The sequence below is a fragment of the Anser brachyrhynchus genome (assembly GCF_964034855.1).
Source record: "Anser brachyrhynchus genome assembly, chromosome: 10".
NCBI lineage: Eukaryota > Metazoa > Chordata > Aves > Anseriformes > Anatidae > Anser > Anser brachyrhynchus.
Window position 1 is genome coordinate 18,186,796 of NC_137705.1, and position 26,489 is coordinate 18,213,284.

At 38.9% G+C, this 26,489-nt stretch overlaps 1 protein-coding gene across 23 annotated transcripts in view; it reads left to right on the forward strand.

Annotated features, from left to right (window-relative positions):
- ATP2B2 (ATPase plasma membrane Ca2+ transporting 2) overlaps positions 1 to 26,489 on the forward strand; it is a 415,848-nt gene that overhangs the window by 154,797 nt on the left and 234,562 nt on the right. The window contains exon 1 of one of the 23 annotated variants that reach the window (XM_080606729.1): positions 1 to 26,433. The exons of 19 other annotated variants lie outside the window; for them this stretch is intronic. The gene's annotated coding sequence lies outside the window, so the exon portion shown is untranslated. The remainder of the gene's footprint in view (positions 26,434 to 26,489) is intronic. 3 more of the 23 variants (XM_080606715.1, XM_080606727.1, XM_080606722.1) reach the window with 3 other exon arrangements.

Sequence of the window (26,489 nt, forward strand, 5' to 3'; positions counted from 1 at the left end):
ATTTTGCTGGTGCATCTCATTTATCTGCTTTAAATTTTAAGTCTGCATTTTGCCTGCATGGCCTTTAGAGTTCCATTCACTTGACTGAATTGTGCACTCTTACAAGAGCAAAGTAGAAAAATTCTCCATTTGCTTTCAGTTTGATGATCTAATCATCGTCTATTGAATTCCTATCCATTTTTCCCCTGGAGAGTTCATCTAAGCCAGTAATATCAATACCTTTCTTGAATGGTTCTTTGGCACTTGCCAGTTTTGCAGGGTTGTGTAATCCATCGCACTTCCTACATCGTTCCTCAGGCTGGTGAGTCATTTAGGAAAGCAGGGGAAATGGGAGGGGAGTTTGTGTCTGACCTGCAATTCCCCCTTGCTGGCCACGCTCCCCTGGTCATCCTGGCCACGCTGCTGGCCTGTGCAGGGCCTGGCCTTGGCCTTCTCTTTGGACTCCTCATTTCTTTGCACCTTGTGTGTCTCTTCAGTGTCTCGAAATGCAGGTTTTGTACTGGCTTATCAATCGCGATCCTTGTCATCCCCTCTTTGGATGGACTAAGTGACTTATTCTTAGGCCTCGTGTTAGATTTCTCAGTAATCTCTCCCTGCAGATGTCGGTGCTTCAACACCAAGTGAAGTGATGCTTCGCTTTTTATGTATGCAAGCAACACATGGTCTGCAACCAGCTACTTAAGCTCACAAAATATTTAAGAATATTTGAATGCAAGGTCTTACAGAAAATGCAAATTTATTACTTACTGCTTTTCACTTGATTCTCATGATAGATTTCTGGAGAGTGCTCCGAGGAGGGTTTTTTTGGTGCTATCACTACTTTTCCTTCATGCTTATGCTAATTTTCTTTCTTTGCTTGAGCCCCATAACACTTGTTATTGGTAGCTACAATTTCCTGCCACCTGTGGTGGAATATATTTCTTCATTATGAGCTTTTTGCTGCTTTCTCAAGTTTTATTTTTGATTAGCTGCTATGGAATTTCTACATATCATTTGCTTGTCCTGCAAAGCTTAATCATCTGATAGCTGGGAAAATTGCTGCCTCTGTTTGATTTTACTTCGGACCAAATCACTTGGTGCCTGTTCCTGGTACCAGTACTGAACTGGTATGAAGTTCAGCAAAGAAAATGTGGAGGAAAACTCTTTTTTGTGTTTGTATTTTTTTTTCTCTTGAAATGAAAGAGCGCTGAAAATGCTGAGGCCCAGTTCAAAGCAATTTAACTGAACGGAGGTGGAATTCAGAATAGATCACAGCTTTTTATTCTGAGTTTGATAAATGTTTTCTTAATGTTGTTTGCAGAACTTCTGTATTTTAGAACCTTATAGATATATGTGTGTGTGTGTATTTTTTCTTTTGTGGGAGGGGAGTGGGGGGAGAGTATGTAAGCAGAGGTTTACCACTGTGAATCCTCCTGCCCAGATCAGAAGAGGACCATGTATTACACCCACTATTGGATTTATAAATGCAAATATGTCTTGCTGTTGCCCATTAAATGGACATTTCCATCCCTGATTTAAAAAAAGAAAAAACAAATCAACAACTTTTTATCACAAGAACAGCTGTCCAAGCACCTCATCTATATCAGGTAGTTCCTCCTCTCTATCAGTATCATCTAGAACAAGGATTAAGGCCAGGGAAATATTAGAGGCAGTGATTAAAAAAAACGTGTATATGAGAGGCACTTGTAAATCATACTGGATTTCTAGCGTCAAAAGAGGGACTTGGCAATAGCAGATCTGTAGCTTCAAAGCTGTAGGAGGAAAGAGAAAAAATGGTTTTGACTCTGTGCTGAATTCTGCTGGAGCAGCTGGTGCGAGCTTCGTACTGGAGGTGAACTGATACCCACAGGTAAAGCTGCTGCTCTCTGGCATGCGTGCCTGGTTAAAAAAAAAAAAAAAAGAGCCAAGAATAACTTTCTATTTATTCTTTATTGATATTTTTATCCTTACTCTTTCTAACCAAACCTAGCCTCTAGGCTATAAATTGCAACTTAAGGGAGTTAAGTCCATATAAGTCTTTATAAACTGTTTCTATTAGGTATTCATGAAATAGCCCACTGAAAAGGTTGTAAGAATGACCTCAATGAGTTCCTCCTGCCCCCACTCCTCCACTTATGTTTTTGGTGCCAAGCCTTGATGCCAAGGAATTCTTCCTCTCTCCATCATCCCCCAGGTCCCCAGAGAAATAGCACACAGCCTTGCTGGAGTAGTATGATTCACCACTGTAAATGTCTCTGTCAGTCTTACTTGAGAAACTGCACTGAAATGGAAATGAAATCTGTGCCCAGCGGGCATAGACGTAACTTTCAGCAACTAAACTCTTTCTTCTTTTTCCTTCCTTGTTTCTTTAAGAGTGCATGCTTTTCTACATGCCAGTGTGCTTTATGGATGAGATGAAATGAAAAAAAAAAGCATATGCTTTGCAAGGTGTCAGGATTAAGGGTGGTGCTGAACTGTTTTTGTTTTTCTCATAAGCTTTTCTCTAAATCCCATGAGGTAGCATTCCTGAAAATAAGCAAATAGTTATATACGGTTTCTGACAAGGGTCAATAGCAGATCCTTTCTTTGTGGAAGGAGTTTTAGTAGCAAGGGAACTTCTTGTTTCTGTAACCACTTTCTGAGAGACTTTCTGGGTCAGAAGTTGCATCTGAAGCAGAGTTCCTAATAGTCATGAGCGAGTCGTCTGCATTCATTAGAGAACCACTGGGTGTTGAAGAGAGACTTGATAGAGCTTGGTTGGTGGATTTTGCAGGTTAGTGGGATTGCCTCTTGAGAACAGATAAGTGTAGCTAGTGACTCCTGAAAATCCTGGTAAATGAGCAGTTAAGCCAGACAAAGAGCATCTGCCGGACAAAGGCATCTATACCATGTCCAGGTTAATGAGTTGGGGAGACCCTTGCAATGAGTTGTTGCTTGATACAACTGTGGAAGAAAAAGGGGTTAAAAAAAAAAAAAAAAAGGATGATGCAATCAAATATAAGAGCCATCACGATCGTTTTAGTGGGTATTTTAGAAAAGAATTAAGGCATGGCAAATTGGGATTTACAAAGGCTGAAGTGAAAGAGATTGCAATAGTTAAGACATGAGATTATTAAGGATCAGAGAATTTTCTATTATGGTTTTGTGGAATTTGAATTAATTTTGAGAAAACATGCACCAGTACAAAGAAAAGTTAAGGAAAAGGAGAAAGGAGGAGAGAGAAGAAAGCCCTGCAAGCCTGAAAAATCATTTTATTGCAATCTGTATGTGAAAGAAGAATGGGAGAAATAGAAAATCCTCTGAAATAATCATAATCATTTAAAATATTGAGAATGTAAAACAAATGTTAAGCCCTCCCTTTAATGCTTTTATATGTGTGAATACACGTGGGAGTTTGTGTGCTTGTTTGTATATATACTATTGTAGTTCATCACCAGCCAAGGTCTAGTAAGGTTTAAAACTTGCTTAAGAAAAGCTTCGGTTGTTTTCCATCTGGAGTCTCATTTTAATCCTTTGGTTTTGCTGCAGAAGTCCTGACCTTTGTGATGGTGCTTCATTTTTTTCGTAAACTTTGTATGCCACAAGGCTTTTATTAATTCTGTAGTCAAATTTGAGTAAAATAGGTAATGGTCATACTACAAATTTAAACAAACAAGCAAACATAATCTAGATTACTTTTTATCTTTGCATTCCTACACTGCGTTATATTTACAAATGCTGCCTCTTGTTATAAGGCATTTTCAAAGTTTTTGCACTGGCAGTTCAATCCTCGTCTTTTACAAGAAGTTGGAAACTGGTATGAATGATTCATTTTAAACTGCTATTTTAGTGGTGCACGCATCGTCTTATATACAATTTTACATAAAACGGATGGGGAAATGCTAGTTTATATACCTCCTCCACCTATCTATTTAAATGAAAATGCATAAAACTTGAACAGGGGAGTCATTTGGATGTATTTGGAAAGAACATACTTAAAAAATACAGTAGGGAAAAACAAGGAGAGAGCTCAGGAGCCGTGAATGGTGATCAGCTAACTGCAAAATGGAGGAAATTCCGTGGGCAGTCTCAAAACTCACCCTTGGCTTTAAGCCCCAGATGTTTGCTGTGCCTGAAGACAAAATAATCCAAACCAGCTAAAATAGAATTTAAAAATGCAGCAAGGCAAAAGATAAGATCTACATATGTTCTCACACTTTTTTTTTTTCCTTTTCCTATTTTTTTTTTAAACTTGTTTGGAAAGATGGAGATGAAAGGTAGAGGACAGATTCTTCATTAGTGCTCATGGAGTAGAGCTATATGGGGGTGAGATTTCTGGGAAAAGACAATCAGAAAAGTTCAACTTCTTACAAAGTGTGACTTTTTAAGAAAATCTATATCTTGCATTGGTTTATAGTCCTTTTTATTAATGTGGGTACTGGCTTGAGTTTGCTACAAGTCTGTTATGCATTGTGTAAAAATTCAACATCACAAGGAAAAGAAAGTACCATAATGATAATGTGACAGGTATTTCTAAAATACATAAGCACAGTCCTAAAACTAGAATGCATTTATCCTTGTGTATAATTAAAATAAAGTAGTATATTGAAAAAAAATTGGTATAGCTTTGAATGAACAGTGGTTGAATTTAATTAAACTTTATGACAGTGGATTTTGTTCCTCATTGAGTGCTGAGAAGTAATCCAAATTTCTCAATGCAGAAAGAAGTAATGTACAAAAAATATTATTTCAATTATCTGTTTTTTTAACTTTTTCACTCAAACTATGAAGGAATATAGTTTTAAGGGTTCAGTGTAATCTCTCTACAACCCTGTTTTTTTGTTTCGTTGTAGGCTGTAGATACAAATCAGGCAAAAGTCCTGGTGAAATAAATGAAGTATATGCGTTTGCACAGTTTGACCAGTCAGTTACGACTATTTATTTTGTTGTGAGCAGATGGTAGTTCCAAGTCTGTGCAGAAATATTGTCATAAGTATTTCCTTTAGTACTCTTTCTGTTCTAATTCTTTTCACAGCTCTCCTTCCATTCAGGACATGTTTGCTGTTGGAAATATGTGTTCTGACAAAATATTTAAAGGTGAACAAAGAGAGAGGGAGCTCAGAGAAAGGAATAACTCTTTTTCTTCATAGTGTGAAAGTGACTGGTATACTCGGTGTGCTCCTGTGTTTTGAATGATGATATATATTAAGAGCGTAAATGGATGAAAATTTGGATTTATAAAAAAAATAAGTTTCCTTATCTTTCCTGCACTATTTCCTGTTATAATATTGGTATATTTTTATATCTTGATTTAAACTGCCATTAAAAAAAATGCCCAATAGACAATCTTAAGAAACTTAAATCCTCTGTTTACTTGGGGTGGTATGTGAAAGGGAGCTGCATTGCAGGTAGAATTGGAGACACCATGGTGAATGGTGGGAGAGAGTAGCCTAATTTGCAAAGGCTGGTCTTTCAGTTACGATTTAAAGTGAACAGGTATTCAAGTTTCAAGAGGAACTGGTCTCAAGGATGATCAGCATTGTTGTTGTGCCTGTCTCCAGTTTGTGTTTATCACCTGCCCATAGATAGGCAATATTTTGCCGTAAGATAGATTTTTCTTATAACAATGCTTTATTGAAATGAAGGAAGTATTACCAGTAATTTTATAATGCCAGCCGAATGGTGTTCTAATTCACTGTTGTAGTTCACGATATTTATGTAATTTCATTAAACATCCATACCTCTTAATTCCTCATTAAACTGAGGATAGCTACTAAAAGCAACTTAATTTGGAGAAAAAGGATTTCTGTCAGGAGATCTCAATGATTCTCTCTGTGTCTTAAGAATAGTTACTGGAAATATTCTGCTATTTTTCTGTCTCTAATTTATAAATAAACTTATAATGTCCTGCTGTAAACTAGAGTGTAGATCGTTTGGTCCCATGAATTTTGATAGACAAGACAGAACTGACCATAATACTACTTGCGGACTTGGAGTAACTCTGAAATTCAGGAGTTAACAGCTCTTTCCAATACATCTTCAAAATTTCATTTTTGTGATATTTTTAAAGTAGTCCTTTAATTCATATTCAAAAATAAAAGAAGGTTCTCCTGGAATAAATTCTTAATATATGCAAACTGTTTTACAGGGAAAACTCCTGTTACAAAAAGACATATCTTTTACTGCAACTGATTTGAAAGAGCAGGAGGTTAAAAATCTTCTAACATGTTTTTGAAATCTGCATGTCAGCACAGAGCATTTCAGAAGCGCTGCTGGGACTCTGTGAAAGTCACATTTCTCTTTTGATTTCAATTTTGTACCTAGAAAGGATTAGAATATATTAATTTGAGTTGATGGTCAAATGGAAAACCTTGTTCCCTGAAAAACGCTGAGAAGGTATTTGAAATAGCAGAGTCTCATCTGAACAACAGCATAATTTCCTAGAAACCAATATTTAGCCACTGATTTATTTGCTCGTTCTGTCTTTCCATCACCTATTATTTTTCCAGAGGTGCTTTCTCTTGATTGTGACCTTGCAAGATGACAGATTAATTCTAGTGATTAGGAATTTGTGCAGGCTGCTACTCTGCCTCGTCTGTTACAAAACACGCTTTAATACATGATATTCTTTAATTCAATTTAAAGCAGTTTAACTTTGAACAACCAAAATTCAGATGCAGGGGAAGCTTTGCAAGCTCCTCCATCTTTTTCTTGCTCCCTGCTCCTGTGTTCAGAGAAATCTTTGAGAAATCTGAGCAAACTTTGCCTCTCGTCTCTTGCTTTCACCTGCCAGGAGGAGCTGCCCAGTGTGAAGAGCCCCAGTGCAGGTTTGTGGGATGTGCAGGGGCCTGTTAGAAACTTGGCAGTGCTGTGTTGAAAGCAGCCACCTCGCACCTGTCTCCTCTCCCCCAAGCTTCCTAGCTGCAATTTAACTGCTTAGATCTGCAAACGTGGGTGGGCCATTTCTTTGACTTTTGGGAAACTGTTTTCCTGTCACTGATAGTAGTGTAGCAATTTTAAAATGGGACTTTTAAAATTGGAGTTAGGGAGCCTTTTAAACAGTTTTGCAGCCCTGGTGGAAAAGGCTGCAGATTTTGCAACTGACCTGTTTTTCTTTTTTAACTGATCTAACAGTGCTTCTAACCACATGGCGCAGTGGAAGATACTAACAACTGGGAGCACGTAACTTCACTAACAGTACAAATAAAACATATTGGGATAATCTCAACTATTTGCCACATGACAAAAACCAGTAAAAAGCTGTGATAACTGACCAGAAAATAGGGCTATAATTTCTGAGAGACACAGAAAACTTTGTCACCTGTGCAAAGCCCATAGTTTCCTGGGAAGAAGTGATTTATGTTTGATTTTACACGGCAAATAAGCACTACACACAGATGTTCTCCACTGGGGCACTGCAATTCAGTTTCATAGCTTGAATTTAGAGATACTCTGTGGTCAGTGAGGAATCATTAGCAATAGAATAATTCCATCTGGTGGAAGGCAATCATTTACTGGTGGGGTTGACGTGGGTGGGAGCACGTCCATCAGGCCGCTGTTCTGTCACAGCCCTGGCTGGTGCAACAGCTGGATATTGGCCTTTCTGCTTTCATCTCCTGTCACAGTCATGGTCCCAGTCCGGCCTTGCACTGGTTCTTGCACTCATCTTTGAGCTGATCTCAGTCCTTTCTGGGTGGCACATGAACTTTACACGTAATATGACTGGCTTAGGCTGCAGGAAGCCAGGCTGCGGGGTGGAAGGAGCAGTGAACCACGTGGAGCTGACTCTGAGGTTGGACGGAAAGTGATGAGATCAGAGGGCTGCTGCAGTTCCAATCCTCTACAGCTGCCTATCCAACCTTTAGAAAATAGGATTACTGGTTATTTCGTTAAAAGAACTACTGCTATGGTAGATTGGCTCCCTTCTTTCCAGAGACAGCAAGCATGCCGTAAGATTGCATGTAATTTAACCATGCAGTTTAACACCTTATGGAAGTCCTGTGCTTAATGCACTTTCAACTTCATTTTGAGCTAAATGGAAAATTTTCAGACCTTCATAATACCTGTTGTTACCATATAGCTCTCTATTTCTGTTAAGCAGAAAGTTCTGTGCTACAAACATAACTTCAGAAAAACAAACAAACAAACAAAACAGTGCAACATTCAAAATGTACAAAAGTAAAAGGGGTATGTGACTTTTTGCTTGTTTTAATAAGTCAGTATCACAGGAAAGCAAAATCAATACTTCTGTCTTTATGATCTTAAATTTGACTTCGAGATACCACGTCAGTTAGCTTCCAATCAGGATTTCTTACTCCCTATAGCTGACTACTTTCAGTTGGGCAGTGATAATGTCCTGGAGTTGAAATTAAGATCTTTTAAGGGACATTTGATGACAAAACTAGAAAGAGTACCCCATTTCCTTCTCCCTGACGTTTTCCTTCTTCTTGCATTTAACACGGCCGTGAGCTCACTAGGGAAGAAAAAGAGAGCAGAAACATATTTTAATGGAGTGTAGGGAGGATTGAAATAAATTTTTCATATATATTGCTCTCTGAAACATGTCTTCCTGAGGTCAAAACAAGCCCTAGTGGCCATGCACGGGAAACAGGGAAAACCTGCGTCTGAGAAGGAAGAAGTGGCACAGCTCACTCCGGCAGAAGTCAGCTCTTAGATCTGCTGGACGTGCTCCGCTCTCCTGTAAGTTTGCCAAGTAAAATGCTGCTTAACATCAGAACTTTATGATTTGTGTTGTAAAACAGCATCATAAGGAACCTGTAGAACTTGTATGTAAGGAGAAAAATCAGTTTAAACAAAACCCCCACAGATTTTGCAACACGAGACTTCTCATGGATAACTGAGCTATGCGACCTTCACAAAGACATTAATGTGGATGACGAGGTTTATTTGTCATGTATGAATGAGAAATCTGAGTGCGCAGAAACTTGATGAACATGAGCAAATGCACAGCTCGATGCGCAATAGCTGCGCAGAGGTTAACTTTGTGATTCTTATGTTGCCACATCTAATACGATAATTACTTTTGGCACCTTTGTGCCTAGGCCTAATTCATCTTGCAAAGATAAGGTAATCATTTACCACTTAACCTCATTCTTCATGTGCCAAATGACACAATAGTACAATAAAAACTTAGACATCCAAGTTGGGAGTAAAGAATAGGGGCCAATATCTTGGGCAAAAACAATATTTGAACAATAAAATAAGCAGGATTAGAGGAAAATTCTACCTCAAAACAAGTCAGGCTTTAGCAAAAAGCCTTGCATTAGTATCTTTACTTGGCAAACCTTAGGCTGAGATTGGCTGTGGTGAAACGTACAATTCTCAAGCAAACATTTGTAGGTTTCAAAAGAGGACATGGTTCAATTAGTATTGCTGCACCATGAGTGGCATTTTATGGTAGGCTGTACAAAGTTGTGTGTTCCTAGTTAATTTTTAGTTTTGTACTATAGCTTAGGCACATGTTGTACAAATATGCCTTGGCTCAGGCTTTAAAACAGCAACAACAAAAAAAGACTGGGACACTTTTTAGTGTATTTGAAGTAGGGATGGCACAAGGTAGTCCTCACAGAGAAGAATATGTAAGAAGGTGGAAGAGACTGTAATTGACATTTGAAAGGGAGATCTAAAGTGTAGTCAATAACTGTGTTGATAGTTTCTCCATTACCTCACATGCATGACTTATGTTTTCAGTTGCATAACTGTTTATATGTAAATAAAGCTATTGCAGCTTTCTTTCCGTCTGTTAGGGCAGTTTTAGCTTAATTATGTAGAAGAGATGTGTGGGGACCTGGGGAACATTCATATTATTGTGATTCATTTAAAATTTGCTTCTTACATGTTTGCTACTTGCCACACGTAATTTAGTGTTTGTTCATTTATTTATTGTTCTTTCTGCATGGAAGAGCGTGCATTCACTCATTCTATTTTCAGTATAATAGCTGAAATTTTCAATCCTGGAGAAAGAAAAAAGGTGAACTGCACCTTCTTTGTGCTTTCTGGACAAGCAACTGGGATGATGTACTGCTGCCATTTCTCACTGTGGATGTATAAACAACTGTAGAGTCACTTTAGAGTTAATTATACTGTAGCTCTCTTGTGGTGTGATGGAATAAAAATCATGAATTAATCGCTTCAGTGGACCTTTGCTCCTCTTAGAGCAAAGTTTCACTATACTGTAAATGCTTGGTATTATGTCAGTTCCCTAGAAGTAGTCATTATCACCTACACACTTGGTGTCAAGTGCTGCTTTCTAAAGAGATTAGTACCTTTTCCTCCTCCACCTCCTCCTTCTCCTCCTCCACTCTTGCTCTTCTAAGTAGAAGAGAATCCAAATTACCGCAACCATACAGGATGGAAAATGGAAAATAATGCCCCTGATGTGTGGTTGCTGTTTCAAGGAGAGAAATGAGATCCAGGATTTTATTCCCCTTCACTAGCACTTTCGTGCTGACCTAATTTCACCTAACGTCAGCAGGTTTAACATGGTAGCTCCGAGCAGAACAGGGCTGTGAGCCTGTCAAGCCTTCGCTGCGTGCTGCAGAGTGGCTAAGTAAGGAAACGGGGGTTGCAAACCAGCCACTGGAGAAGAAAACATGGGTATTCACTTTCTGCGTAGTAGGGAAAGGAAGGAAAACTGCAATCAAAGTAACAATGGAATTAAATCCAACTAAAAAGAGGACCTTGAACCAGAATGCATTTTTTTTTCTTTTTTTCTTGGTTACTTCCGTAATATTCCTATACCTGTGAGAAGTTTTGGCTGATTGGACTCTTATCAGGTATTTGCTGGTCACCTGGCAACAACCACTCATACCTCTGTTATACGGGCATGAATTTGTCGTCTTACCACGCAGGACTGACTAAAAGAAACAACAGTGCAGAGGTTAACTGAAAGGAAAAGGGGGAACAGAAGTTTTTCATGGTTAATGTCACATTCACTTGGATGCTACCTGTGCAGCCAGTGAGGAAACCCAGTACAAGATGGAGAAATGGTATCAGAAAGGAGAAAGTTAATAAAAACATCCCAAGCAACCCACTCTTGTATCTAGCAATGTCTGCTTTTTTGTGGAAGAGAGAGTATTCTATCTGCCTGCTGTGATCTAAATGTTGTTTACAAAGGTGAAAGGGAGAAAATAGAACTAGCTGCTAGGAAATAGTTAATGTTGCCATACTGGAAAGATTGGGGTGGTTGTGGTGGGGGACAGCATTCCCCCCACATCCCATCTCTACATTTTGAGGATTTCCAGTTGTGCTTGCTAAGCACGCAATCTGGGTATTTCTGCTGAAATCTGTGCTGAAAGATTTCTCAAAGCTTTTACATTTTCTTCAGCTTCCTATTTAGCATTCCTTCGAAACAAGTGACTGAGATTAAAATTCCTTGCTTCTATCTTTTGCTGCCTTTAAGCAGGCTTCTGCAGCCAGAAGCAAAAGGTTTCCTATGTGGGTAGTCGTCTTAACAACTAAAAGGCCACGTACCTTAGGCTGCAAGTTCTCAGTTCTGCAGAAAAACGCAATGACAGCAGCAGTCTGGGCACTGGCAGTTCAGTGTATTCTATGTAATTTTCAGTTCAAAATGTTTAATAGGTCTGTTACGCATCTTTTCTGGAGGAGTTTTATGTTTATGGAGCAGAGGTTTCTAAACTGTGATACTAACGTCACTAGTGGTACACTTCAAAGCAGCGTGCAGAAATGGCAGCTCCCAGTTCCGTCTGCGCAAATTCAATGCCTTTGTGCAGGCTGCTCCTCTGCCGGGTGGGTTGGCCTCATTTGCTGCTGTTGCAAGGGAGCTGCTCTCTCTGCAACCTGATCGCTGTTCCCCACTCTCATCCTGCACAGGACCATACTGGTGCAACCCCCCCCCCCCCCCCCGCCTTGTTGGCTGTGGGCAGCTACACGGCCTCGTGTTGGGAGTCTTGTGGAACAAGATGAGAACCTCTTCTGGAGGTGCAGAGGGTGAGCTCTTACTACCACTGTTAGTGCATGAACTTACTGAAAGTAGGGCTGTTAGTGATGGTTTTCATATTTAAATAGTGGGCATATAAGTAAAAATCACATCAATGTTTGCAAGCAGGAGCGCACAGCTGAAGACAGAAACAGAAATTTTAAAAGGTGGTGCTAGAAGAAAATGCAAAAAAAAACCTCACCCCTGATGCTGGAGGCTTTTACAGAGTTCCAGAAGTGTCGTGCCTGTGTAGGGTTTTGAGGAGATGCTCTAGGTGTGACAATTTTCACTTAACCCATGAATTGTGTGCATTCTGGAGAGATTTTCTTTTTGCAGTGATGCTGCTTGAAATCTGAGTAGTGAGTTACTGTTCAGTTTTTATATCTGAAGAGATTAGGAAATGGAATTAGATTAATAGGGGTCACTTTGGTTCAAGGAGCAAGGAATATGGGGCAGTAAGAAAAGCTGTTGTTTCACGAGGTCGGACAGAAGAGCTGGTCTAGCTGGGGCTGCAGTTGTGTCAGACCTCAGTCTTGGATTGGCTTTCATGCCTGATAATCTTCTGCCCTGAGGAATGACCAGAGTGTGCGTGGGTTTAAAAATGGGGTAACGTCCTCTGAACAGTTTTGAGGCTTTTCTCCTCTATAAAAATAAGAGAAAGTAGTTTGGTGATGTGATTTTAAACATCCCCTGAAAAAGGTCCATAGTCCTCCTCACCTGTAAGAAGTTATGTTTGGGAAAGCATGGAAGTAGAGTTCACACCTCTGAACTTTTGTTGCAATGCAATAGAGTATAATAAAATTATTTAGTGGTTTGGTTGCTTAATATTTATTTTATATTTCTGCTGTAGATTGCATCTGTCTATGACAGACCTTAATTATTGAAAGACTGAGTATTTAACAACCTTCTGTTTGTCTGCACTGTACATTTGGGAGATAATTTGTCATATTTAGAGAGAGGAAACAGACCTGGTGAAACTAAATCACTTGGTCAAGGTTACAGGGAGAGTTTGTGATGAATGTTGAAATTAAATCTAGATCCTCCTAGCCCTGAGCTAATGCTGTTACAGTGTGGTCACCCTTCTATCTAGAAATCTCTCTTTCATCATAGGCACTGTAAATAAATGTTAACTGTAGTAAATATTGAGACTTCCTTTCTTTAGTGGATTATGAATCTGGGATATTTAACTGCATGTTTTGTGGTTTTGGCTAAGTTTACTGCAGTGTCTGTGATACCCAAGTTGGGAAGCTTTTCTTGAGAAGCTTTTAAAGAGCCTCTACCCCCACCCCAAATGACTGAGAAGTATGAGCCCCTGCTTCTTTAGGTGCGCTGCAGAATTTAGAGTTGATGTGCATGTGTGAGCTTTGGAGCTCAAGAGAGCCTCAGTTAATGTTCTAGCTGGAAGAAGAGGAAGCGCTTTGCTTGAGGTAGTATTTAGACTAGTATCTTGGAGGTAGTTTCGATGTGAAGAGTAGGACTGAGCTCAAAATTGGATGTTTCCTGGTCATAGACCTTGGTGGTAGGCAGCTGGGACTGAAGGTGCAAACAGAGGGGACGTTGGATGGATTAAGATCTTTTCTTAAGAGACACATCTATGCTGCTTTTAGGTAAAACTGTCAAACCTAGTTTTAAGTATCTGGCTTGAACAATATAATTGAGACAGCACGAAGTTCAGCACAAACTAATTGCTCAGTACTTCACTGAAGTATTTTTCAGGATGATATAACTGAACATAAGCTGTGCTAACTTTCATTCTTTTACAGCTAAATATACATCTCTGTAGTCTTGTTGAGCTTGAGATGATTGTGTGGTGATGAGGAGAGAGGCAACATTTTATGTAAGGTGTGTGTAGGAGATCTGGGAGAGATCTCCATAGGGATCGTATTAGAGCGTATAAATGTAGAAATGGTTATTTACAGATCAAGTGTAGAGTGAGAGGGGAAGGGAGCAAGGAATCTGAGTCTTACTGTTTTCTTGTCTCCAGAGAAGTGCTGAATATCAAACTGCTGGCTCTGTATGAACCTCAAGTGATTCCTGATTTCATTCAGGATCATATTTACAAAAGGTTGGTGATTGGTTTGAAAATCCAGAGTAAGATTAGTCATAAAGATTGATGCTTTATCTTCTTACCATCTTGAGGTCTCCAGTCTTTAAAAAATAAATCTGAACAACTATGAAAGTTATCACTAAATATTTGTAAATATATTGTAATTCAACTTGACACTGTTTTGTATGTCCATTGGCAAATTTTTGCGTTCTTGCTGAGTGCCAAGAGGACAATTATTGCGCAAGTCACTCGTGTTTTAGTATTATTCCTTGGATTGGTGCTCCTGGGGATAGACAAACTCCAGCGCCAGACCTTTGTTTCCTTGTTCTAGTTATGCAATTCTTTCATTAAGATTGAAATCACTAGCTTACTTTCTCATGCTGATATTGCAAACGCACGTAGCACATTTTACTAATGTAACTTCATTGCAATCACTTTCAGTATTCATGTTGCCTGAGTAAATCAGATGCTTGTGCTTTCTTATAAAACAGGAGAAAAGAAACTAGATTTTGTCACAAGTGAGGTAATTTTGCTCTTTATAGGCTGTGATTTCAGGATGTCTGCCCTTTTGTTTGTGGTAATTATTATTTTTACCTTCCTGAAAGCATGGCACCCTAAAACTGTATAAAGTGAATATTGTGGTGTAGATCATTATTTTATTGCTGTTATGTCTCTAATTTGTATGATTCATGTTTTTCCCCTAGATTCCTTAAATACCATATTGAAAGATTTCAGGTAGTTTCCAACACTGTTCTCCGTAAACTGTGGTTTTATCTTTTTATGTATCTTTTCCTGTAAGAGGCCCACAGCTTCAACTTGGAAACTGTCCGTTCCCTCCGGGCAGAGCAGAATCATCAGTACTTTGTGTATAAATAGTAGGAAAAGTCAGTAACAATCATTTTTGTGCCTTTGTACCTAGCTATCTAGGAATAAAAGATAAATGTGGATATTATTGATGGAACAGAAAAGACTGTTTACAGCAAATCTGTAGCTTCTTTTTTTTTTTTTTTTAGCAATGTAATGCATTGTAAACTTTTAGAATACATTGTAAAATGGAAAAGTTCCTTCGCCACATGGTTTAACAGTGGTCTCTAGTTTTATCAGTCAGTTCTGCAGCACTAACTAGAACTGCAAGCCAATATTCTTCCTGCCAGTGCACTGGATTTCTTTCATTAGCTTACAAATGCCTAACTTCAAACTCTTTGAAATATTATATTCTAAATGAAATCAACTTATTCTGCTTTTTAATAATAGACTTCCTAGTCCATCTTGATTGTAGACTTTTAGTTTACATGTGCGTAATTCTATTTACTTTCTCCCAATCTAAACTAGAAATAAGTGATGTAAAATGAAATTCTTTTTTCATGTGTCAGATTTTTTTTTTTGTAATCTTGCTGGGAGGAAGAAGAGGAGGGAAAGCTGTCACAGGTATGTTTTCCCAACTATTTTAGAGGATAGACACAGTAAATGGTTGCTCTTAATAACAAACAAACATTTTTGTATCTGTACATTTTCTTGGAAACTATACTGGATTATATGGAGTGCTTTGCTTTCTACTAGCATCAGTGGAAGGACTTCAGATACCATTGTTGAGAGTGGCTGCAAATCTGATATGGGAAGGATATTTCTGGCTTTCACATGCATAGGACACCTAGCTATAAAGTGATGTTGCTGACAAGCAAGGGATAACATTTGCTTTTCGGAAAAATTCCTTAGGACACTGCAGACTTTGTAAATTTAGGATTTAAAATGCTGTATGTTATTAGCTTGAATAACAGGTAACCAGATTTAACCATGTTCCTGTAGAGTATCATGTAAAGCTGCTATGATTTTTTTTTTCCAGTTAAGCGTACAGTCTGTTTTCTTCTTTATAGCAAATTAAATTGCTTTTGGGAACTGAAGGTGTTGTTACTTGCTTTGCTGAGTACACTGAATGGAAGACGGATCGGGTTGCTGGAGAGCGACCTCTTGGGCAGCTCTAAAACAATTTAGAGCTCTTGAAGGCTGGTTCAGTGTAGTCAGCTAAAACACGACAACTAAATGCCCTAGCAAATGAAAGCAAACACTTCAGGTGGCAGCATGGACTGCTGCCAGCATTGAGTACACGAAGTGTTGTGTGTGATCATTAATTAAGGGGGACCCCAGGATTTTTATAAAACAAGAAAAAATCAAAGGCTAACATTCAGCTTACATAAAATGTGTTTGAGAAATCGTTGCATTTTTTTAGAGGATATTTGATCTTAGCATTTAGATGTTTCTTTAGAGAATTAATTATTTGAAAGCCATGGCTACTATATGTCATCTTGGGGGTTTCAAGAGGCTTGTATTTGAGTCTTCTCTCCCCATTCACCAAAGTTATATTCACACAGTTTCCAGCATTTCAGATATGGGGAACATAGAATTCTGAGCTGTACTTTATTATATATTTTATTATTTTTTCTTACCTGTGCTATGATCTTCCGTTGTTGTTGTTCCTGAGATAGGATTAATGAAATGCCAAGAGGAAAAAATAAATAAATAAATAAATAAATAAAAAACCACCTCCGTGGGATTTCATTTTACAAATAATATATTGAGAGTTCTCATCACTACTTTATCTAAATATAATGCTGTAAGCATTTCTGTTGCTTGTGAATAAGATGATGTTTGGAAGCTACAGCAGCTCTCAGGAAACCTAATTTTCCTCTCCACAAATCGAAGTTAGGAGTATTAAATATAATTAATATGGAATATCTGTGTTTAACTGTTTTATGGTATGTAAGCACAGAACATTTAGATGTCTTTAGTGAACTAAGTTAAGTACATGATGGAGGACTGCAAAATTTTCTTTATCCTCAAGGTCAGCTAACATCTTTGACATCACTTTGGCCACTGATCTACATTCAAGAAATACAGGTCTTAATCCTAACCTTACACGTAGTTTCAGTGTTTGAAAATTTATATAAGTGTATGCATTACTTATCTTTTTTCTTGATCTTTTGAAAATAACTCTATAAGCTGTTTATTTTTAGAGACTGGAAGGTCTGCCTTAGACAACAAGTCAACAAAAAGTACAAAATGGAATGCAGTTTATCTTTGCAGGACAATGCTGTATTAAAAGAATGACTATTTGTCTAAAGAGATTATTAAGGAGTCCTTCCAAATATATGAATTTCTAAGAAGCAATGCTATTTAAAGTAGAATTTGAGTAGCAGCTGCTTATCTGACAGCACAGGACGCTTTCAAAATTACTAAGCTGAAATGGCAGATGAATGCTTAATGGTCTTAAATTTATCAGACCCTTAACAGTCCATGCATAAAACACCTTCTGAAGGTTTAAGAAGGGGGAAAGAATGAGGCTTTTGCTTGCTTTGACTGGTTTACAAGTGCTTGAGATTTTTTCCTTCTTGTTCCCTTTTCCGGAGACATGACTTAAATACACTTTGTCTATTTCTTCTCTTAACCTTCCAGTGAGGCATTAGTATTTATTTACTATTTGTTTTTTGATGTCCATCCATTCTTTGTACGTTTATAGAGATTCAGATGTTAGCATGATCTTCACATATCCACTGGGCAAGGGCATATGCCAGAGAACAAGAATAATGGTAGCTTATGCAAGCCTTGAATAGGCAGAGGCTGCAGGGATTTCATCGCTATGGTCTGCAGTTTTATTGCTGGACGCTAAGACATCCAACAGATTTATTTGCAGCAAAAACCTTACTAAGAAATTGTGTCTGTGTATTAGCCCTGGAAAAGGGTTACAGTGATGTGTCAGTCATCCTGGTGGCCAAGTTCTGGACAAGGCCTTGAGTTCTGGGTTCCTGAATTCACGTGCTCTCCTGGGACACGTGTGGTCTCTGTAATCCTCTCTGAGACTGTGACATGAGCTGTCAAATGACCCACAGTGAAATATATCAATAACCTCTTTTTTCCTGTGCAAAATAACATTACCTGTTCTTTGTGCTCAGAATGAGTTTTCTTGCTCCACTACAAGCATATTCCTAGTTTGTAAATGTTTATTTATTTATTTATGTATTGAGTGAAGGACAGAGCAACAAATCTGCATCCGAGAAAAGGTAGTTAAAATCTAGTCTGCAAAACATTCAAACCTTGTAGCCTGTGCTCACCGGTTGGCTAAACATGGATGGGCTCCACCATAGCTTATAAGGAATAGAAGTGCTTCTTGGTTCATCCTTTCTTGGTCTTTTGGTTCAAGATTGTATTGCCTGGCTGCTTTACAGCATCTCTGGGGGACAGAGGAGATCCTAGCTTGCTTTGTTTGCCCATAAATCCTTTCTTGACCCATTTATGACCAAGCAGAAGGATATATATATTTTTGTCTTTCAGAACTTTTCGGTTAACTAGGAATGTAGTTATCTGCAGCACATGAATGTTTCTGGTGAAAGATTATTATAATAGTGCATAGTTTGAAGGATTATTTCACTTAAGGAAATACTAGAAAATATTTCTGTATGTAGTCACATTGCTGGTTTGCCAGATGCCATTTAACTTCTCACTGAAGTCCCTGTTCAGTTCTGCTTCCTGTTGCTACCTTGTGAATAAGGTCTTTTAGAAATGTTGAAGATGACATTTGTACAATGTAAGCATTTGTCAGGTCAGCAAAAACAAGAAGCCATGCATGTGGCTTGCCTATACATGCAGATACTTGGGAGTAGATTAGTGTGAAGACACATTTATTCTCTGTCTTTGTAATGGAATCGAAGGAAAAGGAAGAAGAAATGCATGAATCGTGTTTTAACGTGGCGTTATTCTAGACTAGATATCGTGTATTTTTTTTTCCTACAATAACATTTTTCTTCACATGTACAGTTTGCCTGCACTAGATAGTCCATTCTAGAATAACATTTATGCCTTGGCAAGCCCCTAGGCATTGTTGCTGCACGTGCTCTATGTCAGAAAGTGCTGAAATTCTGGCAAAATTATGACAGCTATTATTTCATGGTTTTGCGTCTGGGATTAAGAAACAGCTAATGGTTCTTTATAACACTGTTCAGTCTAGAAGCCAAGATAACTTATCTTCATTTACAATATATTTTTATTTCATATACAATAAGATTTTGATCTGATATTTGGTTAATATGTACTTAATAATATGAACAAATATTTTTATATAAATTATGTTTATGAATAAATATTTATTACATGTATTCCAATAATTCTTTAATCTTCCTTTTTATAAGGCTAAGAAAATAAATCCCTTTGCTAAAGCATTCGAACACTTACTTCAAATCCCTATATAACTGTGAATAAAACCTCATGGTAGTGTTTTAATATACAAAATTACAAGCAGCTGTCAAGATAATTTCAGTCTGGAGCATGACTCTCTAGTAGTTTGAACTCCTGTCATGGGCTTTGTGAGAGAGATTCCCAGGTGCTCTAGTAGCAGCAGAATGACCGATATGTTGGTGTTAATACCCTTTTTCTGGTTTGGCTGCATTGTAGCCCTTCTGTCAAACCCCATGTAATGAAGGATGGGACCAGGTGAAAATGTTCTGGCGAACTCCAGCCCGTAGCAGCAAAGCCCTTCAAGCCACAGGAGCCAGTCTGTGAGCGAACACAGAAAGCGAGGTGGGGGCTGCCAGCCCCGGTGGGGGCTGCCCTTGCTGGCCAGGGAGCCCCGCAGATGCCGGCTGCCACAAACTGAGCGGTTTGCCCAAGGCAGAAGGCTGTGGTATGGGGATGGACGTCGGAGGCTGGGAGTGATTTATGCGGCAGGCAGGCTCCAATTCCCTCTTCCCACGCCGAGAAACATCAAGAGCCACATATCTTTTAATTGGCCTCTGTGGCCATGGAAAGGAGAGGCTGACGGTGCAGAGGACGTGGGATCACCCATGCCAGGAGGCCGGGTGGCTGCATGGTCCCCGGCACGGGGCTCGTGCTCGTCCTGGAGGCTGCGCGGGTGCGCACGTCGCCATGCAGGATGATTACCGGCACTCGCAGAACAGGGCAGAAACGTGCGGCTTAACAAAGCTTAGCAGGTCAGGTTGCCTTACCCAAGAAGCTATACATAGACTTTTATCTTGTTATATTGGGGAAAATGAAACAAAACAATGCCACGACAAACGCAACAGAAATCATTCCTTCAAGGTGATTTATTTCTAGAAAAAATGTATACCAGTTCTATTATTTGCTGAGCTATTGAAAGCCCTTATTTTATAGTTTGCTAAAATTTTATCTCTTTTTAATTGTTGAGAATGATTGAACCTTGTCCCACTGTTATTTCAATTTATGTTAATCATTTGCTTTTACTAGAGTACTGTGTTAAATAATGCTAGTACAGGCTTCAGTCGTTGATATAGTTTTGGAAAACAGTACGACGGTAGTTACTGTGTCAGTCTGAGATTTACAGTAAGGATATTGAGGTATGTATGAAAAATGCATATATTAAAGAATGAAGGCTTAGAGAATGTCTTGAGAAGGATGCATTTTTTTATTAATATTATTAACAGGTCAAATTTATATCTTAATTCTCTGCTATTATTTATTAGTGTCCAAGCTGTCTGAAATATGACTGTGTAACAATTAATTTAAATATGTCAGTTTCCTTTTTTAAGGAGCAATCCAAGGTTATAGTGAGACCTAGCTATATAAAGGTGGTACTTAACTTGAGATTGATATCCATGTCGTAGGCATAGGCAGTTTCACCGTAAAAGATGCTCTTTCAAATGCATTCTGACTTTGAATATGCTTTTCCAATTGAAGATGAATGGTTTCCTGTACAAAGCATTAGCCAGTAAGAAGGAAAAACAACCTCTAGAAAATTGTTGTAGTATTTTGTATCAGTGATATCAGGAGAAGGTACTGAACCAACATTCTTGTTCTAAACTTATCTGTGCTCTCTGGAAGACGAGGTTTGGTGAAACAGAGATGTGGATCCGTGTAAGCTATCTGTACGTACAAAATTTCAACCCTATTTCTGAACATCTCTGAATGGTAGACTGCTTGAAATCTGTAGGCTCGTACAAACTAACGTACTTTTTTTCAGTTGTAGGATCCTATCATTTGAAATTAAGCTGTCAGTATCCTACCAGTGCCTGTGAGGGCCTGCAATCTCCACTGAGACCAAAAAAAAACCCACAAACAAACAAAAAAAAACAAACAAAAAAGAAAACCACCACAGAAGATATTTGGCACAACTCCTGTTTCAAAGTGTGCCCACCAGCACACTTACAGTGTTGAAATACAGATTAAATTGAAGGGGTGATTCCTAAGCATATTGAATACCTCATTCTTCAGTTCCTAAAACCTGTGTCACTCTCGGGTTATTCTTTAGTGCTACTGTTAGGCTACTTTACTGGTTATGATTTGTCCTGAGTGTTTAAAAAATAGTTTTTCTCATCTGCATGTGGTAAGGAAGATTCTGTCTTAAACTAAGAAAGAGGTGCAATGCTTGTGTAATACTGTTTTCATATTTTGGGGGACATCTTAGACTGTTCAGATCACGAAGGAGCTGATTTCAGCTGTGGATTTAGGTGTAGCTGTATCAGATGTTGCAGCTGCAGATGCTTACTCTGGCAAATACATATCACTTCTTTGGAGGAGAAACTAAAGATGCTGCTCTGTTGGGAACTCTGTCATTGCTGTGGTTAGGCAGTAAGCCAGGTTTACTTGAACTTTATTAGGAAGCTCAGACTCATTAATGCTGCTTTCAGTAGACTCTGCTGTCCTTAGGTTTTATTCTTTTTGAAAGGGCCCGATTCTTTTTTGAAAGGGCTCTTCTCACTCGAGTGACCCTGGTTTAGTTATCAGAGCACTAATGCTGTAGCAGGGAAGGGGATGGTGATTCCAGCCCAACCTTGTAGCACATCTGTTCTTTGTGGGCATGGATGGTAGGGAAAGGAAGAAGAAATGTTTGTATTCATGGATATCAGATGGCAGAGGTTGGAGGAAAGAGGAGGTAACCACAGTGGTGGCATTCTGGTAGGTCTGCTTTCAGGTATGAGAAAACTGGGATTCTGATGTGGAAAGTGAGGTGCTATGGACCACAGTAGTTTATCAGTCGTAAAAGTAATTTGTACAATAAAAGCAATGCTTTAAACGTGTGCTGCTTATCTCCTAACCTTCATTGCCTCAGAGAGTACACTTAGGTATGTCAAATACCTTTCTCTCAAAGACAGGAAAGGGTTAACAAGTCAAGCAACCTATAACTGCAGTAATTTGTTACTAGTGCATATACTTATTTTATAGTTAGAGAAATTGAAGCACAATGGGATTAAGTGACCTACTAACATCCCATAGTCAAGAAACTGCAGGGCAAGTCCTTGAATTTGGGTGTTCTGAGGTCCCTCTCCTCTACTTCTTTTATTAGGTCATGTTGCTTCCTGGGATAACAACATGTTTGCGCGGTTTGGAAATGCAAGCTGTTTCTTTGCAGAAATATTACTGCAGAATGTTACAAAACTGGAGAAATACCGTCTGAAAACAGATTTAATTCCTGTTTTTAAAATGTAGCAAATGAGGTTTAAAAATATGAAAGGCTGCCAGTCTGCTGTTCTAGTTTAAGTATCTGGGTTGTGATTAGAAAAATATTAGAAATCTGCTGCTGATTTCCAGTGCTATTCCTTTGATTGGACAGCCTCACTGAAAAGGAGGTCTTGGTCCCCAAGATCCTGAAAGAGGAATTAAAATTATGTTCCTGTGTTTCCTGTCATTAATTATCTCATAAAGACCTTGAAAGGTGCTCATGACGTCTGTCACCAGCACATCTGGACTGACATTTTCTCTAAAGAAATTAGGTAGAATCTTCCCTTTGTCTCTGGATATTTTCTGAATTGCCAGTTGAGGTTTTACTGGAGAAGTAATTTCTCAGGTCGTATTCAAGCTCACCAGCTAAAGTCTCCTTCCTTTCACATCCCGTAAGCATTGTGGTGGTGTTTTTTAAGGTTAGTCCCGAGAAACATCTTTCTATTTTTCTTTCAAATTTTCTGCTCTTTTTCTGCTCCATTTCCGCTACTTGCCCCCAAGTTAAGGTGTTAAATTGTTCTTCTGTCAGAGCTAAATAATATGCCACTGGACGCTTTAATAGGCATGAGGACATGCTGACAAATCTTCATTTCAGGAGAGGCACTGTTCAGATGTTTTGTTGTTTTGCAATGCCTTGCTATTAAATTTTATAATGAGATCGAGAAAAAGTGCCTGCTAACGTTGTAGCCATTTTGAGTTGGAAATGCTGAAAGCCAAGCAAATTGGAAAATGTTACTTTATTTCACAGTTGTGTGTTAAAAAAAAATAAATCAAAACAACCTTTTAATATTGGTGCTATTTAATAGCTTATTTTGTGGGATGGAACTGCTGGTTTTAGCTTTGGTTGTAAGGTACTAGTGATGCCTAGCAGGTGTTCCCTGTTCTGTAACTTGAAGGGTAGTGAGCACATACTGAGCCCTGACATTGCGTTAGTGGTGGTGGTCTGCAGCAGAAGAAAGGATGTGTAGCACCTCTGCAGGGTGTGCACATAGTAGCTGTAGGTAAGGACAAATATAATGTGACTTTGCATTCATAGCTTCTCTATTTAAAAACGAGGCAAGCTCCCAGTGTTCTGCATGGTGCCATGACACAGGAGGTCAATTCTTACTCCCGAAAGTGCATCTTACCACAGAACCGTAGAATGGGTTGGGTTGGAAGGGACCTTAAAGACCATCCAGTTCCAACCCCCATGCCATGGGCAGGGACACCTCCCAGTAGACCAGGTTGCTCAAAGCCCCATCCAGCCTGGCCTTGAACACATCTTCTGAGGTTGTGCTCAGCCATGGTGGCTGGCTTCCTGTAGCACAGGTGGCAGTGGGATGAGTAGCAGTGCTGTGCTGAAGGTAGCACCAACACTAGCAAGAAAATGCCTACAGCACTGGAGATGGGCTCCAAACTGGTGAGCCTAGCAAAAAGTTTAAATAGCTTGATCATCTTGTTACGTGGTATGATATTTTTGAGGCCCTACATTAAATATGCACTGGGACTATTCATGTGCAGACTTGTTCTGTTGGGTTGGGTCCATAATAATATGTTCAAACTAAGATTTTTCTTTCTTTTTGAACCTGTTTTTGTTATTTTCTTTGCATTCATATTCCCTTGCCTCTACTCTATTAGTCACAACCAAGGATTAGGATATTTCCTGACCAAGTCCAATCTAGGCATGGTGATTCTGTACTTGGGCTGAAGTTTCTGTACTATGACACACGTGACTGTGAGCTGCAGTCCTCAGGCTGGCAAGAGCCAGATGTATGGAACAAGTTTTTCTACCGTGTTCAATTTCTTTAACCTATTCCTCTCTTCATCCAGGAAGGACAGTTCAAAAAAATCTTCTTTAATCTATTTTGTTACTCTGTCAGTCAACCTTTTAGACCCTTTCAAATCATCTTTAAAGCATGTACAGAAAAATAAATTTAGTAGCTTAATAATTACAGATTACATTAGTATCTTCCTGCTTTCTTGACAGAATAGGAGAGGTCGCCAACATTTGTGGGTCTGGACCCAAGCACAACACATCTCAAGTATAACACTTTTTTTGTCCTGTTTTTTTCTTTTTTTTTTTTTTCAGTGCTTGAATTCAGTTTTAAATCTGCACTCCGTGCTCCTTAAAGCTGCAGTTTGTACCAAAGACTTGCTAAGAAAAAGGGGACACATCTCTGTGCTTAATATAACACAAAGTCACTGCACCTAGTGCCCTGACATGCATATAATTACCTGGAGCTTTCTAATGACAAAGGCAGTTTCATGGGAGAAAAATCTGTATTGATCCTAGTTGGAATTTAAATTTTACTTCATTTAAAAAAAGAAAATCAGCATAGATGAAACTCCCTGATCAATGATCCTAGCTGTGGTGCTTTTTTTTTTTTTTTTTTAATAGCTTCCATTTTGGTGCAGTGCAGTGCAGACTTTTGGTTTAACTGGCTGAATTGATATTCTGAGCAGCGAGTAAGGCAGGATGACAGAGCATCAGCACAGCTACTCCTGTTAGTGCTCAGGGAGGTACGCTTACTTGCACTTGCCCATTCTGTCCAAGCCAGAGTGAAGTCACGAACCACTGCTGTCCTAGGATACTATGGAAAAGCTTACAACTTTTCTATATGCTATTTTAAACATAGTTGAAGAAAAACAGTATATTTTTCTGTGTTCAGCCACTATCAGGATGGAATGGTTTGAGGTACAGAATTTGAAGTCACTGTTTGGGAACACAGTGCATGTGCTGACCATGATTTACTTAAAAAAAAACAAAAAACAAAAAACAAACAACTCTATTACATAGATTTATTTTTTAAAGGACTGATGTCCCTTTTATTTTTAGTGCTTGGATTTTATTTATTTATTTATTTATTTTTGCACAGCTATGAAAGGGTGTTCCATTGAAATAAACAGCCCTTGGCATTTCAGAATCCTACTCATGTAATAATTCAAAATATCAGGAATATCAGGCAGATTTTTTTTTTTCTGAAGAAATAACACAGAACAGATAGTAAGAAGCTTGGAATAAAATAAAATGCCCTGGTTTCTCAGAAAGTCTAAGACTCATTATCATGAATTAGAGTGCTATATTTTTAATGTTTAAAAAGCAAAAAAAAAAAAAAAGGGGGGGGGGGCAAAGCTACTGTGGCATGTGTATGATTTTACAGTGTATGCTAATGTGACCAGATCAGATTAAAGATGAGGGCATTTTTGCATGCTTCTCCTGTGTGGGTTTTAGATTTCTGGAAGGCATGACAGAAACACAAGTGCAACAAAAACATCACAGCCTGGAAATGATTTTTCGATGTTTTCATTACAATTAACCTTGGTTCTTATGTAAGCAGAAAGAGAGCAAGAGAGGAAGAGAGCTGTATCTTTGAAAAAGGTGCTTATGAAATAATCTGAGAGAGACATGTTTGTTGCATTTGCTGCCTAATTTATAATTAGTTAACAAAGCTAGGGAAACATTTGGTACTCCAACGCTCGGCAAGCCAGCCGATGCAGCCTGCTGTCTGCTGCAGGGGGGCACTGGATTTGCTGCTTACTCCCCTTGCCCCCTTCGTACGCAGCCTCCCCTCCACCTTCCCTTCCTCCTCAAATGAGAGTGATAGGACTTGACAGTCCTTGTCCTTGAAGGTTTCTCCCGTTTCTGAGTAAGTGGCATATTCCTGGTAGCTTGCCATCTTCCGTTTTTGTCATTATCCCAAGGGAAGTATTAAAATCACAAACAACAACATGGTGGTTCAGTCCATTTTTCTTTCAGAGAAACCTTTTCTTCCTTTACCCTGCCTGCTGTTGGCTTCCCTCCTTTAGCAATGTGAAGCTGCAGGCAGCGACCATCCTCCTGCGCGCTGGCAGCGAGATGCTCTGGCAGAAAGCTCGGCTGCCTCCCCACCTGCCCGCTGGGGTGGTACGGTCTGCAGAGGGACTCCGGCAATGTAGCTCCGCTTATCAATCCCTTACAGATGCCGAACGGTGATTACTCCGCTGTGTAATTGAAATCATTTTGGATTTGTGATGATATCTTAGCCAAGTAAGTAGCGACATCCACAGCATGAGAATAAAAAAAGGAAAAAAAAAAAAAATCGT